We start from the raw sequence: 16,488 nt of genomic DNA, 5'->3' as shown, positions 1-16,488 counted from the left end.
GAGAAGCAGAAGAAGGAATTAGGGAAACAATAAATGCACTCCTGAGCCAAGGTATCATAGTGTCTTCAAACTCCCCATGTAACACAGCAATCTTCCCGATCAACAAAGCAAAAGGAGGGGCGTGGAGGATGATCCAAGAGCTCCGTCCACTCAATGACATCATCCAAAAAGAATTCCCGTTAGTGCCTAACCCTACATCAATACTGTGCAGTATACCCAAAGAATCAACATGTTTCACTGTGGTTGACTTGAAGAACACTTACTTCTCTATACCACTTGACCCAGGATCACAGTACCTCACAGCATTCACACTAGGAAACAACAGATATGAGCATCGCAGACTCCCACAGGGGTACTGGGAAAGCCCCAGCATTTTCAACAGGGTACTACGTGAGGATATTGGGAACATAAATGTAGAGTGCACCATTATACAATACGTAGACGACCTAAGGGTGCAGGGAAGACTCCATAATACTACTAAACGTGTTAGCTACAAAGGGGTACAAAGTGGATAAAGGGAAATTGCAATACTGCCTTGCCGAAGTTGTATACCTTGGGCAATTGATATCAAAAGACGGAAAACAAATACTCCCAGACAGAGCAGCTGCAATACGGAACATAATCATACCAAAAACAGTGAAGGACATGCAAAAATGTCTTGGCATATGTAATTATTGCCGAGCATGGATCCCTGATTACGCAGCATACACACGTCCGTTACTGCAAGCACTAAAAGAGGCACAGAAGAAGCGAGCCCCAATAAAATGGACACATGATATGATGACCCAGTACTTTAAACTAAAAGACCTCATTGCAGATGCTCCAGTCCTCGCGAACCCAGATTATGAGAGGGAATTTTTCCTGTTCTCACACTGCAATGGAACATTGATGACAGCAGTACTGACACAAAAAACATCATTAGGGCACAAACCATTGGCCTATTACAGTGGAACAATAGATGCGGTGATGCAAGGTCACTTCGCGTGGGAACAGGCCCTCACAGGTGCAGCCTTCGCCATTGAAAAGAGTGCCACAATTGTGATGGGATGTTCGGTAACACTATATGCCGAGCATTCATTATTTGCAATTCTCGAGCGGTCAAAATCGACATTGACAACACTAAGAGCAACAGCATACGAAATAATAATTTCTAGCCCCAATGTACATGTAGTAAGGTGTAAAACGGTAAATCCAGCAACGTTCATAACAGAGCCATGCACAATGGAGGACATGCAGGAACATGACTGTGCAACATATGAGGGGGAGGGCGATGATATTCCCAAAGCAAGTGAAAACGTCCTGAATCGAGGATGCAAACAATCAGCCACAGATCTCATATGGAGACAGGAGACAACGGGAAAGGTAGTGATGCCGGTAGAATTGTTAGAAGTTGCATTCCAACAACTACACTTCCCAGCCCATGTAGCAAAACAACACATAGCAGCAGACATTCAGGAACATTGGTTTGTCCTTAACCTGCAGGAGCACTTGTCAAAGTTCGTCATAGAGTGTACAACATGTCAAACATACAATTCAGGGATGACACTGAGAACGTTGCGAGGAACCTTGCCCCGACCAGTAGGGCCATTTAGAGAACTCCACATTGATTACGCCGACATGGGGGAGAGATGTAACGGAGCAAGATATCTAATTGTGGTGGTGTGTCAATTCTCAAGGTGGGTGGAGGCGGGTCTGTGTCCCCACCCAGACGCGAAGTGTGCAGCAAACTTTTTTGTACGAGAAGTGTTCTCCCGATGGGAAATATGTGATGTGATACGATCAGACAACGGCACACACTTTGTGAATGACATCTTCAAGGAAGTGACAACACTTTTGGGAGTGATGCACAAACTGTGCTCCATATATCATCCAATGGCCAATGGGATGGTGCAGAAGATCAACGGCCTGCTCAAGAGCAAATTATCAAAGTTGTGTAACACATTGAAGAGAAACTGGGTATATTGCTTACGACTAGCACTGTTCCAACTCAGAACGCAACCATGCAAAGACCATCATCTGAGCCCCCATGAAATTGTGACTGGGAGGCGAATACACACGCCGCTCTCCCCGATTAGGAGAGCATCAGACGTACACAGGGCTGCCACAGTGCTAGGGGAGGAATTTAAGGAATATCTAACTCAGATGACGCGCGCAGTTCGCAGCATAGCACGACAAATTGCACCACGCAAGTGGGCCGCTGATGCCAGGAGCACAGGTCTATTTTAGGAGTTTTGTAAGAAGATGGAATTCACCATGGTTTCATGGCCCATACGAGGTCATATACAGTACCCCCACCACGTTTAAGGTCAAGGGACTGAAATATTGAGTGCACCTCTCAGATGTGAGGAGGGCACGCGATAGTGCACTCCCTCAGAGCGAACAAGAATGTGGAACTAGTACTACAGCAGATGTTGGAAAACAATGAAAATATGATTGAACGAGAAGGACAATTTACAAAGTGATGGTGGGCCGTCAAAGTTATTGTGCCTTGTGTTAATATCACTATTACGATCTCTCTCTCTCTCTCTCTCTCTCTCTCTCTCTCTCTCTCTCTCTCTCTAGAAATGCTCAGAACAGAAAATGTAATTGAAATACAGGACTAATAATTGCATATGAAATGAAAGTACAAAATGAAAATAATGAGAAACAGATGAAAACATAAATATGCAAATAAATGTACATTTCGTGGTGACCTAACAACTTTGTATCGCCCCTCCAGGTGACAAATGTCCCAACGAAGTACAATCGCGGCAAATGCACTTACATTTGATAGTGATAGAGATGCCATTAGGGCAAAAAGGTTTAGCAATGTTGAATGTGTTTTGAAATGTGCTGGAATTTTGTTTTCAGTGATGCTGTTTTTTATGGCCTGGTACTATACCCTCTTATCTCTGGTTAACGATTTACACAAAGCAGGGAGGGGGCTAATATGATACGAGAAGGATCAACCTTAATATGGACTGGAGTAAAGACAATGTGGGGAGAAACATATAACACTGGTATTAATGGTACAAATGTAACGCAATCTTCAGAGCACGCCATTGCAGGTCCAACAATTGTTTCATTGTTACATCCTGGCATAAATATGAGCAGTGATTATGAAGCAAATGAATATGATGGCGACTATTATTGGCCAAAAGACTTAGCTAATACAAGCACAGACATACAGGTAGCTATGGAGCCTAACTCATATTACGCTGCTACCACTAGTGAATATACACATGCAATATCCAACAGCAATGACATGACCTGGGCTGGAATGTTTCCCATACATTACCAAAGAGTGAAAAACAACAAGGAGGGAAGGAGAAGGAAAAGGGGGGCGGGAGGGAAAAGATATGACATTTATCATGACCTGGGGTTAGACGAAATAGAAGACCCCCGCCACCCTGACCAGTCTAACAAATGGTACTCGGACATGAGTGCCACGGCAAAGCAAGCAACAAATAAAAGCTGCTATCTCTGCTCACTCATTCCTCATGCATCAGGGACACCAAAAATGTTGATACCACAGGAAGTGCCCTTGTCGGAGGCTCAGTGTTGAATTCATTTAGTTCTGTGTAGGATAAAAAGCACATTCCAGGCACACACCGTCAGTCTAGAAAGAATGGAGAGTGAGAAAACCTGCACGAGCCGGCATCAAGGAGTGATATGCCATAAAGGGGACGAGGTATGCCGAGAACAAATGGCACGATGAAACTATCGAGTGCAGAGCAGACGCACTACAGGGGCTGGCCGAAGATGCATTCCAATGAATAAAAGGAGTGTGCATGCCTATATGGTCTCAGCATGTTGCTAAACTAACATGGATCACAGCGCTGGAAAAGCCCATAAAAACACAGAAAGAAATACTGCACTAACTATGCTTCCGTGGAGAAGGAAAAGTGAACATGGGAGAAGTAAGAAAATGCAACAAGACAGTAATAATACCAGACACGAAAAAGGCACCGCAGCCCGCATGGACATGTACTGGGTTTGCGGCAAGCAAGCATACCTGCATCTACCCGCATCCTGAAAGGGTACGTGTGCCTTAGCAACTCTCCAACCAGCACTAATGGTAATACCAGAAAGCCATATCCAAGGGGCAGCAGGAGATTCGGCTGGCAGATCGGCAGCAGGAGATTCAGCCGACAGATCGGCAGCAGGGCAATCGGCTGAACCATCGGCAGCGCCAACACGAGAAAACACAGAACTTCCAGCTTATGAATTATTGTCCGAATATGAGCTGAAAACAAAGTTGTCACGAAATAAAAGATCATCCAACTACATTTCATCAGAATCATCAAAACTCTTTGCTGAGATCGCGCAAAAATACAAACTTTTCTCATCAGCAGAGAAATGTTTTGCATCGCTCCTAACACCACGGCTCCAAGCGCGAGCAAATGCCAAGTGGTTGCAGATCGTGCGCTGGGAGCTCATCCAGCTGGCCAACGACACTGAAGAAGGGTTCAATGTTATAAAAATAGAGCGCCGCACCTTGCGCCTAATGACAATGCAAAACAGATATGTTCTAGATCTCCTCACGGCAATGGACGGTGGTGTTTGCCGGAAAATCAGGGGGGCCTGTTGCACATTCGCGCCATCCGAAGATGCAGATAACGGGACACTCTCACATGTAATAACAGCAGTCCACAATCTAGGAGAAAAGATGAGAACAGAGGGCAGAGCGGAAGAAAGCACATGGTTTGACAACTTGTTCAGCTGGATACCATCATGGGTAAATGTGATGATGAAAATACTAGTCCCTATCATCGTCTTTGTGTTACTATTCTTCCGCGTGTGCCAACTGGGACTCCGGTGTTGTGCAAAAAGTATGCCTACCTCGACTATGATGATGGTAACAATGTGACGTCCAACAACGGTAGCAACTATGATAGAAGCCCAAATACACAGAGGGAAACATAACCCTCCAAAGTACAGGATGACTGCCATCTACAGGCAATATGGGTACAGGGTCGATAATTTGTACCACACCACCATCAAGGAACCAACAGAATTGCAATGGTATAATGAAGTATGGGTAGATCTAGACGGGGGTGGTGGGATATACTTAATGTGTACTCCAGATGAATATGCAAGAAGAGGGAATAGCATGAGAAGTGTATGCAGAGCATGGATGCCAATAAAGGTTACCCCGGCCTGGGACGAAGCAGTGGCTGAAGCAGAGTGCTACCAAAGGGAGAATGAAAGGAATAAGGTATCATCATTCATTACTTTAGATGTAATGAAAGGGGGGAATGTGGGGGAGCGAGGGGCCATCAGGCCCCTCTCGTCCTCTACTTCTCAGTACAAAACTCGGACCAAGTCCCTCCAGTAGTGGGTTCGCCCCTTGCCCTTATGCGATGTTAACCTTGGTTGACTTTCGCGTAGATGGGACCACTGAGCAGGACACAGGGCATCCATTTTTGTACCCCCTTTCGACTCCATCTTGGTGACTAGGCCTCACTGCGATAGTACAAAAACATTTCTCTTCCCTTTTCTCGCAGCAGCACGGCCAGGCGAGCAGAGCACAGGGCCCCCACTCTCGTTCTCACTCAGGTTGGAAACCTTCACGGGTCCATTCTCACGCTGAAGCCGGAGATGTTTGCAACACAATTGTAAATGTAACACATCACTCTTCCTCTGAGATTACTGTCCTGCATGTGAACCAGCATCAGCTAAGCACATAGCCTGTCCATCACCCCTCCCGCATCCTCACCTGTGGAAATTCACTGCCATCATGACCCTGTGTCCCTGCAAGATATTCCTTTCATGTGCCAGGCCGCTGACCATGCCATGATGCACACCCAGCAGATTCCCAACTAACATTAGACCCCTGCTGCAATATATTGTTGCCTACCACTAACAAATGCCACATACCAGAGATTCTTATGTGTACGGACCTTAACTTCAACCGGTGTATTATAGCGGTCAAGACCCTTAACCTATGACTTGTATAATCCTATGTTATTGATAGTATAGATATATGTGTGACTTTTATAGAGACATGATAAACTACTGAAGGTCTTTGAATAACTCTTATTTAGTGCATGCATTTTTTGTGAATATATTATGTTAGCTTAGATAGTGACCACCCTGCCTCCCAGCGACCTGACCTTCACCCATGCGGAGCACAGATGACTGATGTCAATCCTCCTGCCAACCGAGCGACCAACCCAGATGAAGAGATGCCACCCCACCTGAGACATCGAGAGAACCGACCAATCCAAGACCAACGTAGTATCCTATGTTAGTTGCGTCACGCACCCTATAAAACATGATGTAATGATAACTTGTGCAGAGCACTCTCAGATATCTCCTGAATAATATTCAACTAGATAAAGACCTCTCCTTGAACCACCGCAGCCTGCTCTCTTTGCCTTATTCCCCGTCAGGGGTGTGTTTGTTTTATTCTTTTGCACGTCAAAGACGGGGAGGGCACAAACAATATATATTACAGGATATTAAAGGGCTATTCTAAGCTGGAAATGCCAAGCCGCTTGCCACATTATGCTTTATCCCGAGGAGCCAAGCATATACCAATGATCAGGCAAAGCAACAAGGAATCTGCTAAGCTTCGTATACATTCTTCGAAGGAACTTTAACTGCCTGACAAATAAAAGGAACCCGACAAGCTCACAGATGCCTATCCAATAGTATTTACTTTCACCATTGCCAAACTCAAGCAATATTGCCAGAAGTACTGATAGCTGAAGCACAACTGGTCAAACATAAAGTACTCAAGGTACCCTTCCGAGTGTAAGACAAACTAGACAAGCTGCTTCAAGACATGATTAAAGAACAGGATGGAGACTACACCCAATATTAACTACTACTTAAAGAAAACTTTTAAAACCATAGTGTATTTCAAAGAACATTGAACACAGGTGCTATGTTGGAAAAGGTTTGCTCCAATACCCTGCTTTACATGTACAAATGTGTCTAGATAAAACTCAACTAGAACTCAACGGCATTTGACTATGGCCAAACAGAATGAACAGCTTAGATTGAGATACTTTGTTACAAGACCACCATAAGAGTTAGTCCCCATCCCTGGTTTATTTACATACTTTTTCACAACTGAGTGCGAATATTAAGCGTATCATTACCAGACATTGGAACATACTGCAACATGATACAGTGACATCTGGGTTATTTCACCTACTGCCTATTTTTGCACACAAAGATGTAACCTCCATAAGGAATTTGCTGATACATGCTGAATGAGGTACCTACAACCGAACTGCGGACCTGCCCCAGTTATGCCAAAACTGCAATACCCTAATTAGGGGCCAGAGAATCAGACATCCATTTAGTGGTAAAGAGGTTAATCTACTGAGTTTTGCGACTGGACAAATGTAATATATGTACTACGATGCCCTTGTGGGCTATATTATGTGGGCCTAACTACAATGAAAGTCAACCTACAGTGGTGGAACACAAGTCTCAGATCCACAACAAAAATCCTTGATCATCTGTGCATCTCAAGTTGAAGAAAAGCACCACACAGTTGCACAGATCAAGTTTGTTGTGTTGGAACATGTGTCCTTACCAAGCAGAGGAAGCAACATGATACAACTTTTACACCAATGAGAGATCTACTGGATTGAGACCGTCTTCTTTGGCACCTAGAAGGATGAACAATCATTTTGACTTGAATTGTTACATCTTATTTGGAACCTGTACATTCAAGATAGATGTATAGGGTAATTACCTACTAGAGGTGTAGGTGTTTACCCTTACTTTACTTTAATGATGGATCTTTGAGAATGTTAAATACACACCATTTGCAGGGACTAAAAATGTGAGTTGCTGATGTATACTTTTTTTTTAGTAACACATTTTATTGCATTTTCCCTTAATACAATAACATTCAATACACAACTATATAACTTTGCATACAAATGGTAGAGCAGTGCGAGCAGGTACTATATAAATATGTATGTATGTGGAAACACATAAAAAATAAGGTACAGATAGAGTTAAAACAACAATTGGCTCTTACTTGATAGCCACATTCAAGCGGCGACAGGTATTGCTGTTATATTCTCTGGCCACGGAAGAGTTGTGCCCCAAAGTCCAGTAGATTGTACTGTGCGTGACCTACAATGTCTGTTCCCACTTCCCCCAGATTTTGTCAGCTTTGCCCGGGCAGCCTCTTGCTTGGTAGACTCGACGTTCCATTAGGATGATAGCATCTACAGCTGATATCCATTGGTCATATTTCAGAGTATTTTCTGAGCCCCACAGTTGTGCAATGTTTCTTTTGCCGATTCCTGTGGATGTTGAGAGAAGTAACTTTTCGAAGCGAGACATGTCTCCTTCCTCTTCAATTCCTAGGAGCAGGAGTTTGGGGTCCGTTGGGATCGGTCGGCCCATGACCCTTGATAGTCGTTCACTACATTTATGCCAGAAGTGCTGTATTCGTGTGCATTGCCATAGGATATGGTAAAAAGTTCCTTCCTCTTGTTTGCAGCGTAGGCATTTAGGGTCAGTCGTTTTACCCCATTTATACAAAGCTACTCGAGGGTAGTATATTCTGTGAAGTATTTTCAGCTGGACTAGCCTGATTCTCACTGAGATTGCAGTGCCTCTAGGATACATCAGGGTCGAGATCCATTCTTCGGGTAAGATTGGGCCCATATCTCTTTCCCATTTCATTTTCAGGTGCAACAACTCCTTCGTGGCAAACGAGGAGATAGCATTATACATGGTAGATGTGACCTTGTTACTTACACTGTCTATGGCTATGTTTCTTTCTATGGGTGTACACTCCGGCATGTCCGCCAGCTGAGCCCTATGTACACTAAGTGCATGTTGTAGTTGCCCATAGTGGTAGCTTTCGGTGGCTGGAAGATCGTATGTAGTCGAGATCTCATCAAACTGCAGCATCTGATTGTTTACATATATTTGCTGGATGGTTTGTATACCGGCTGTCACCCAGTTCGGCCACTTCGGGAGGTTACTGAGACCTGTAAGGTGGGCATTGTTCCAGATGGGCTGGACTGGGGTGACTTGCTGATGCATACATGATATCACTGAAAAACTGTGTTGCAAACTAATGATACAATATCACTTGATTATAATGTACTTCTTATAGGGTTACCAGTACAATCTCCGAGGTTTTGAAATTTGCTTGTAAAATTCAGTAAAGGAGTTTATTTACAGTTCACATTTCTGATGATTTACAGATCTTAAGTGAGGTGAATGAGGATGGCAATATATGGTTAATAATCAAATACATAGGCATTACATGTTGGTGATAATGCATTCTAAAATGAAGCTCAAATTAGGTATGCCCCCATTCCCGGGACGCACTTGCCACGTTGCGCGTGGTGACGAGGCACAACCTTCTCAACTTGTAAGAGATGGGTGCTTGTCGTTCATGCACTGCTGCAGCTGTTCATTTCTAATGTCGATCGAATTTCGGGGTGAGTACAGAGTTTGAATGTGATCTGAACACTCTGGAGTTTAGTTTTCAGATTTCATTTACAGTGATAATGCTCCACAGAATACCTGCATATACTATAACCAGAACACAGTATTTGCACTTTAGGTGTTGGTTTGATGGGTCTTTGGGGAAAGGTTTCTTTCCATCTGTGAATTTTATGTTGAACCTTTGGTTGTAAGAGATCATTCACAAGAACAACAGACAAGCATCTAGCTTAAACAACATTGTTGAGAAGGTTATTGACCGTTTGCTTCCTGAGAAAGCTCAGTTCGGAACTATGAAATTGTGTGGTACCTGGTACTAGAGGGGAAAGGAATTGGATACATGGGTGTTTCTTTATTATGATTGTAATTTGAATATGTGATTTTGTTTGATCATAGGAACTTGATGAGGGTTTACCCCTGAAGATGGGACATGGTACCCAAACGCAGCATAGGGCTGTACACAATACCCTTACCAGGAGTTGTTAAATAGGTTGATCGGGCTGCATTAGCAGATGTAGTAATTTTTTTATATTTTGTTGTTATAACATGTCTGAATGAGAATTGTAAAGAAGTGTGTACTTCACAGGAGGTATTGAAAATGTTATATTTTCAGAAACAATAAACCCTGTGAGTGGTACACAGGAAGTTGAAAAATTATCTTGGCTCTAACTTGTAAAAAGATGATTGAAATATCAGCTTTGTAGTTATGATGACTATTATTAGTCTTAAGACAGGTTATAGGTGAAAGGATCTAAAACAAAAGGATCGAATGCCTTTTTTACGACAGCAAAAGTGGCGGAAAAAAAAGTTTGGAATGCTTTTTTTAAAGTTTTTTTTATGGGGTGGGGGGGGGGGGTTTCCCCCCAAACACCTGTTTTCCTTTTTTAAAAAAAAATGTTTATGCATACTAAACAAAAAAATATAAATAAATAAATATAAAAGCATTCAAATTTTCTTTTTCGGTCCTTTTAGTTTCAGACAAAAGGGCATTCGATCTTTTGTTCTCGATCCTGTGACTGGGCACCCTTAAGACATGATTGAGCCTGGAGACAGTGAGATATTTGAAGCACAAATTGGTTCTGAAGCCTAAAATCTGGTGTCACGAAGTGGACAGAAGGCAATATCAGAAGGCGCATAGATCGTCACAGTAATAGTCGCAACATAAAAGTGGAAAAGCATCCCCTTTCCAATAGAACTGAAATGGTTAGTAGAATTAGAGATGCTGCAATATTTTGTACCTTCAATCAAAAGTGAGCTCATCATTAGAGAGAATTTCCATAAGACTCGGTTGAGCTGACTTGTTTCATCACATCCGCAGGGCGACCTCTGCAATTGCTTCCGCAGCTTCAGTCCTTCAGGCCCTGATCAATGTCTTCCAAGAGGATCTTCTTATCTACATCAGCCCTTCCCAGAAGCATGTGTAAGTCCTCAACCATGTCCTGAAAACCATGAACAAGCATGTTCTAATATTGAAGGTCAGCAAATGCGTACTCTTTATGCCAAAAATCGAACATCTGGGGGGACACTATCAGGAAAAATGGGTCAGTCTGAAAGACAAATATTCTAAATGCAATCAAGAAGGCCTCTGTCACAATAGAATAAGTAAATAAATGTGTGGGTTGTTCTGAAAATTATTGAATGCAACAGTGAAGCTCTTTGGCAGGCTACATATGAAGAAAGTGAATTTTGCCTGGAGAGCAGGGGAAGCGGACCACCAAAAGCAGAATTGCAGACGAAGCAGCTCATACTACAAGTGCTTACATTAAAGCAATTCTCTACAGAAAATAGTACTATACTCCCTGTTGACGCTAGCAATATAGGTTCGGGGCAGAACTTCCCCACATCATAGGCATGCATGAGCATACCGTAGCCTTTGCCTCCAGATCTCCCACCCACTGAAAGTGAATTATTCCACAACAGAAAGAAACTCACTTGTATCTGGGCCATGTAAAACTTCCACCAATTCCTTTGAGGTGCCCCTTTTACACTTAGAAATTATTACAGGCCTTACTACAAGTGCTGTCTGCTGACTGCACATCCAGGTGTTGCCCAAACTTGGCAGATTAACTGCCCTTCTACAGGTGGATCGCACAGATTATAAACCTGGAAGGCAGAATGTTGCACGGATTGTCATATTTTCCTCTACAAGGGGTAGAAGAACGCATTCTGCACAATTATACTGATGACACTGCAAAGATTGATAACACTTATTTTGTAGCTAAAGGGTGTGTTGTCACCAATGCGGAGTGGCTACTTGCCCAGAGCAAGGATGATGTATTGCAGTGTATGCAACATTTTGTACTGGCAGGTTGGCCACACTCCAAAGACTTTTGGGGGCATGCTATAGATATGAACATTAGCGTTTTGTGAGACGGTGTCCTATCAAACCCTGGTCACGAGGCAAGCAACCCCCACTTGTACTTGACACACCCTGGCCATTTACCTAAAGGGGCTCTACAATACCACGGCTCTTGGAGAAAGTTTTATCTTAGTGTTGATTGATCATTTCTTGAAATGGACAGAGGCTAAAATTGTGGAATACATCACTGCAGACTGAGTGTTTCTGAAGGCTCTCTTTTAGAAAGAGAAGTTCCCAGAAACCATTGTTTGTGGCAATTGTGTGCAATCCATCTCAGACTAGACATCAGACATTTTGAAAGCCAAAGGGATTTGGTACTGCACTATTTTATTGCATCATCCTCAAGGTAATGGTATAGCCAAGAGATTTGAGAGTCCTCAAAAACACTGTACAAGTTGCTATACAAAGCAAACTATATGTTGTGACTAATCTAGCAAGCTTGCCACTACTTCCCCAAGGGAAATCTCCCATGTGGCCAGGGAAAGGCAGAAGCTACCCGACTACAACCCTGGGGGTGGACAACACTTGGGGTGGCGAAGTGAGCCTGCTGGGTCAGAACAGTTCTTTACCTGCACTCCTTGATAACACCCATTTACTTTTCCCACATTCTTGTATGGCATATTGTGGTGTGGATAAAGAATCTCCACTATTTAGTGAACACCGATCTTATGTACATCCCTCCCCTTTTTTATAACACTGAAAAAACAAGTACTTAGGCTTATGTACCTCCCAAACCCCTTTTATAACACTGGGATGAGGAAGAAGGATGGAATGATGAAGATCACTATAGGCGGCAAGTCAATGCTGCGTCCTAGTCCTTGGAAGATGTTAACAAATGCATGGACATTCAAATATGGAACACCTGAAAAGAACGAGAGGGTCAGCCCTCCCGCTGCTGGTAGGGACACGGATGGAAAGCAAGCTGCAGACCAGAGTAAAGAAGCTGGCGAGGACAGTATCCAAGGAAGTCAGGCAGAAGAGGGTTTGCCGCGCTGCAACCCCGAGCGGCAGGAGCTGCCGAGCGAGGGAGAAGGCCATGAAGGAACCGAGAAGCCGACGAGCTGCGCTGCCAGGCAAAAGATGGACATCGGAGGAAACCGTTAGACGCGAGGGATTCTGAAGCTGCTAGAAAAGAGAAAAAACCCAAACAAGGGAGCTGGGACATTTAACACAGTTTAATAAGGGTCGGTGGCCTGACATAAGAGAAATATAAATACCTGGATACAGAAACGAGTGAATCTTAATGAAAAGTGTGAACCTGGGATTTGCACTTGAATATTGAGAGGACTCAAAAAGCGCTGGCAGGAGAGTTAACCGGGCACTCAGCGAGTCTCGGCTTACATGCAAGTGAAAAGACAAAAAGCCCTGGCAGGAGAGTAAACCAGGCATACAGCGAGTCTGAGACCCGCACCCAAGTAGTGAAACAGGGCAGAGACCTCCATAAAGTGCTGAGAAAACAAGGGAAGAAAAATACCCTTTTATTTGAACTGTGGACCAAAAGGGAACAACTATACCCCTTTCTGAAAAAGGCATCAGTGGTCCATGAAAGAACTGTAAAGTGTTGTGCAAACAGAGAAAACTCAAGGGAAGAGCCATCCCCTTTGGGATTGTGGACTATATGAGAATTGACACTTTGAATTACAAGAAAGAATTTAGGGGAAGGGAAGGCCCTTCACCGGCATAACTTTATTCATTATTCTTTTCTGCACCTTCAACTCTTTATATTTGGAACTTTGGAAGGAAGCTGAAGGTGTTCAGCCAAGAGACATTCCACATTTCATGTTATATTGAGTTTAGTGTGCAAGGGTCAGTTTAGGATTTTTGACACAGGCCAGAGAACTCTTTGCTTTAGACATCCTCATACAGACATTCCCTAGTTTTGTTGAAGCAAGGAAACCCCTCTTTACAGTTATGGATAGGCAGGATTTCCCCAACCCCTCTTTCTTTTGATAATACAAGTAATTGTTAAACAGTGAAAATGCCACTGTGTCTGATATGATATAGCATTTATAACGCACCTATACACAAGTGTTTCAAGGCGCGGCAAGGGAGGGGAAACAGAGGGAAGACAGAGACAACGATCCTACTAAGTCAGGTGACATTGAGATTGCGCAAGTGCATGGAAGGGGGAAGGGGAAAGTGCAGGGGGGAAACACTCAAACCATCACCGACCACTCCACCATCTTCAGAAATTGAATCTTCAAGTGACATAGAAATAGAACAACAAACTCTTCTGCCACCAACAACATCAGCTAGTACAGGAGCAATCTCCTCAGCTTTTTTAGAGGAGTACATCAAATTCAAAAATATGAAGACCTCCAAATTTAATTCCAGAAACCAACAAACACAAGGAACTACAACGCAACCAGAACAAGGACAAGGAGGGGCAGGGGCACCAATACAAATAACAGCATCAACAAGCGAAGGAGAAAAAACAAGGTCCACAAATCCAAAACCACAGAAGAAAACATAGTGGTGAATGTATCAAAAATGGACCTATCACCAGAATTAATTGGAGTACTAAACAAAGGCCTTACGTTTTGCCCCTCGGCAAAGTCAGATTATTTTGCTCTAAACATGGATCTATATAGATTCTGTAGAAGGTTAAAACTCAAATAATATTTTGCGCAAACGAGGCAATATGGAAAAAACTAAATACTGAAATCCCATCAGAATTAACAATTTCCCATATGGAAAAAACAGCCAAACTTCTAAATCTAGCAGAAGAAGAGGGTGTATACACACTGGAAAGATTCACAGAGGAAATGGATATTGAAATAGATTTGAGTGAGGAAACCAAACTAAGGCCGAAATCAACATTCATACCAGCACAAGAAAATGTCATAGCTCTATTCCGCAGGGCAACAGTAAGAGAATTGAGATCACATCACTTTTTAGGCAAACTATCGAATACTAAACAAAATTTAAATTGGCAAGAAAAAATGGAAATAGAAAAATTAAGGAAAAACCCAGATATAACAATTAAAAAAGCCGACAAGGGAGGAAACATCATTTTGATGAACACAAATTACAGACAAATCCAACAGCCAAATTAGGTTCAGAATGGACCTCAATGCTACTGAATTAGACAGACCAAAGCCTGTTAACGGACACTGAAAAAGATTTTCTCACTAACTCTTTTCCTATTCTAGGCACTATATATTTCATCCCGAAAATTCACAAAACATATCAAACGTTCCCCTCTTTTAGGCCAATCATTAACAGTATAGGATCCATTACTGAGCCAATATCCAAATATTTGGACACACACCTGCAGCCTTTAGTATTTGGGCTAACCTCATTCATAAAAGATACCAAACATGTCATCCAGCAAGTAGAAGAAATACATTTGGAACAGAATTTCAAGCTAGTTACACTAGATGTTTCATCTCTATACATGAGCAAACCCCACGAAAAAGGTCTAGAAACAATTAGCTACTTTCTAAAGATGAGATCAGTCTCATAGTTTAGATATAATGAGATGCTCTTGGAAATGCTCAACTTTACACTGAACAATAATATTTTTCTGTTTAATGATCAAGTCTACAGACAGAAACAAGGAACGGCCATGGGAGCGAAATTTTGCACCGGCCTATGCCAATCTATATGTAGGACATTTTGAATTAGAACACGCTTGGATCGATGAAGCCTTCACTAAAAACATTATATATTGGGGTCGATATATCGACGTTATACTTCTGATATGGAATGGAGACTCAGCAGCCTTAGAAAAATATTTTGATTACCTCAATGCTAATCAATGTAATCTAAAATTCACAATGAATCAGTACAAACTCAATACAATTCTTGGATTTGGAACTCTATATCAAAAATGGGAGAATTCTAATCACTCTCTACATAAAACCAACTGCAGGAAATACAATTCTACATGCTGGAAGTCATCACCCACAACATGTAATAAAAAACATACCGTATGGCGAGATGTTGAGAACATCAAAAGAAGGACTAACACAATTATGGGACAGAAAACCCCTGAAAGGAAACTTTAGATGTGGAACATGCATGAGTTGCCCGAATTCAGAAAATGGAAAACAGAGTATTAATTTGACAAATGGAAAGCAACACAAAATTAAGGATTTCATAAATTGCAACACGAAAACGGTAATATATGCAATAAAATGCATATGCAATAAAAATCTATGTAGGCAGCACAAAGAGGAAACTGAAAACAAGAATTCAAGAACACTTCAGAGCCATCAACAAGAATGACATGAGATACCCGCTAGGATACCATTACCTGACAGAACACACCAACCAACCCAAAAATGAAATGAAGTTTTTGGGAACTGAAAGAAAAACCAAGCCACAGAGGTGGAAATTTGCAAAAAATACTTAGATCCCGAGAAGCATTTTGGATATGTACTCTAGACAGTTGCCATATGGGTCTGAACACAGATGCGGAACTGATTCATCTTCTCTAATGGGACTACATCAAAAGCTGTTCAGCCAGAGAAAAATCGAACGCTAGAAACAAAGACTGAAATGTTTGTAAAAAGTAGTAAGATGCTTGTATTTGCATAGATGCAAATAGAATGAAAAAAATTATAGATTAAGCACCAAAGAATTGCACACACTCTATGACCAGTATCTAGCTAACATAAGATTAAAAAAAATACATTTAAAAAAAGTACACGTGAGGATGTAAAGTAGGAAAATTTGAAGCCCCAATCCAAAATGGCACACTCACAGATGTG

The 16,488-nt window shown here is 42.3% G+C and overlaps 1 protein-coding gene across 16 annotated transcripts in view; it reads right to left on the bottom strand.

Annotated features, from left to right (window-relative positions):
* Nucleotides 1–16,488, bottom strand: part of GPR19 (G protein-coupled receptor 19) — a 279,024-nt gene that overhangs the window by 47,740 nt on the left and 214,796 nt on the right. For 8 of the 16 annotated variants that reach the window (XM_069628692.1, XM_069628689.1, XM_069628702.1 and 5 more), the window contains one exon: nt 10,653–10,853. The exons of the other annotated variants lie outside the window; for them this stretch is intronic. The gene's annotated coding sequence lies outside the window, so the exon portion shown is untranslated. The remainder of the gene's footprint in view (nt 1–10,652; nt 10,854–16,488) is intronic. 16 annotated transcript variants of the gene reach the window in all.

This window comes from Ambystoma mexicanum, chromosome 12 (genome assembly GCF_040938575.1).
Source record: "Ambystoma mexicanum isolate Mex_15411 chromosome 12, UKY_AmexF1_1, whole genome shotgun sequence".
Lineage (NCBI taxonomy): Eukaryota > Metazoa > Chordata > Amphibia > Caudata > Ambystomatidae > Ambystoma > Ambystoma mexicanum.
Note: the sequence above shows the minus strand (reverse complement) of the source record. Positions and strands in the feature narration are given on the sequence as shown.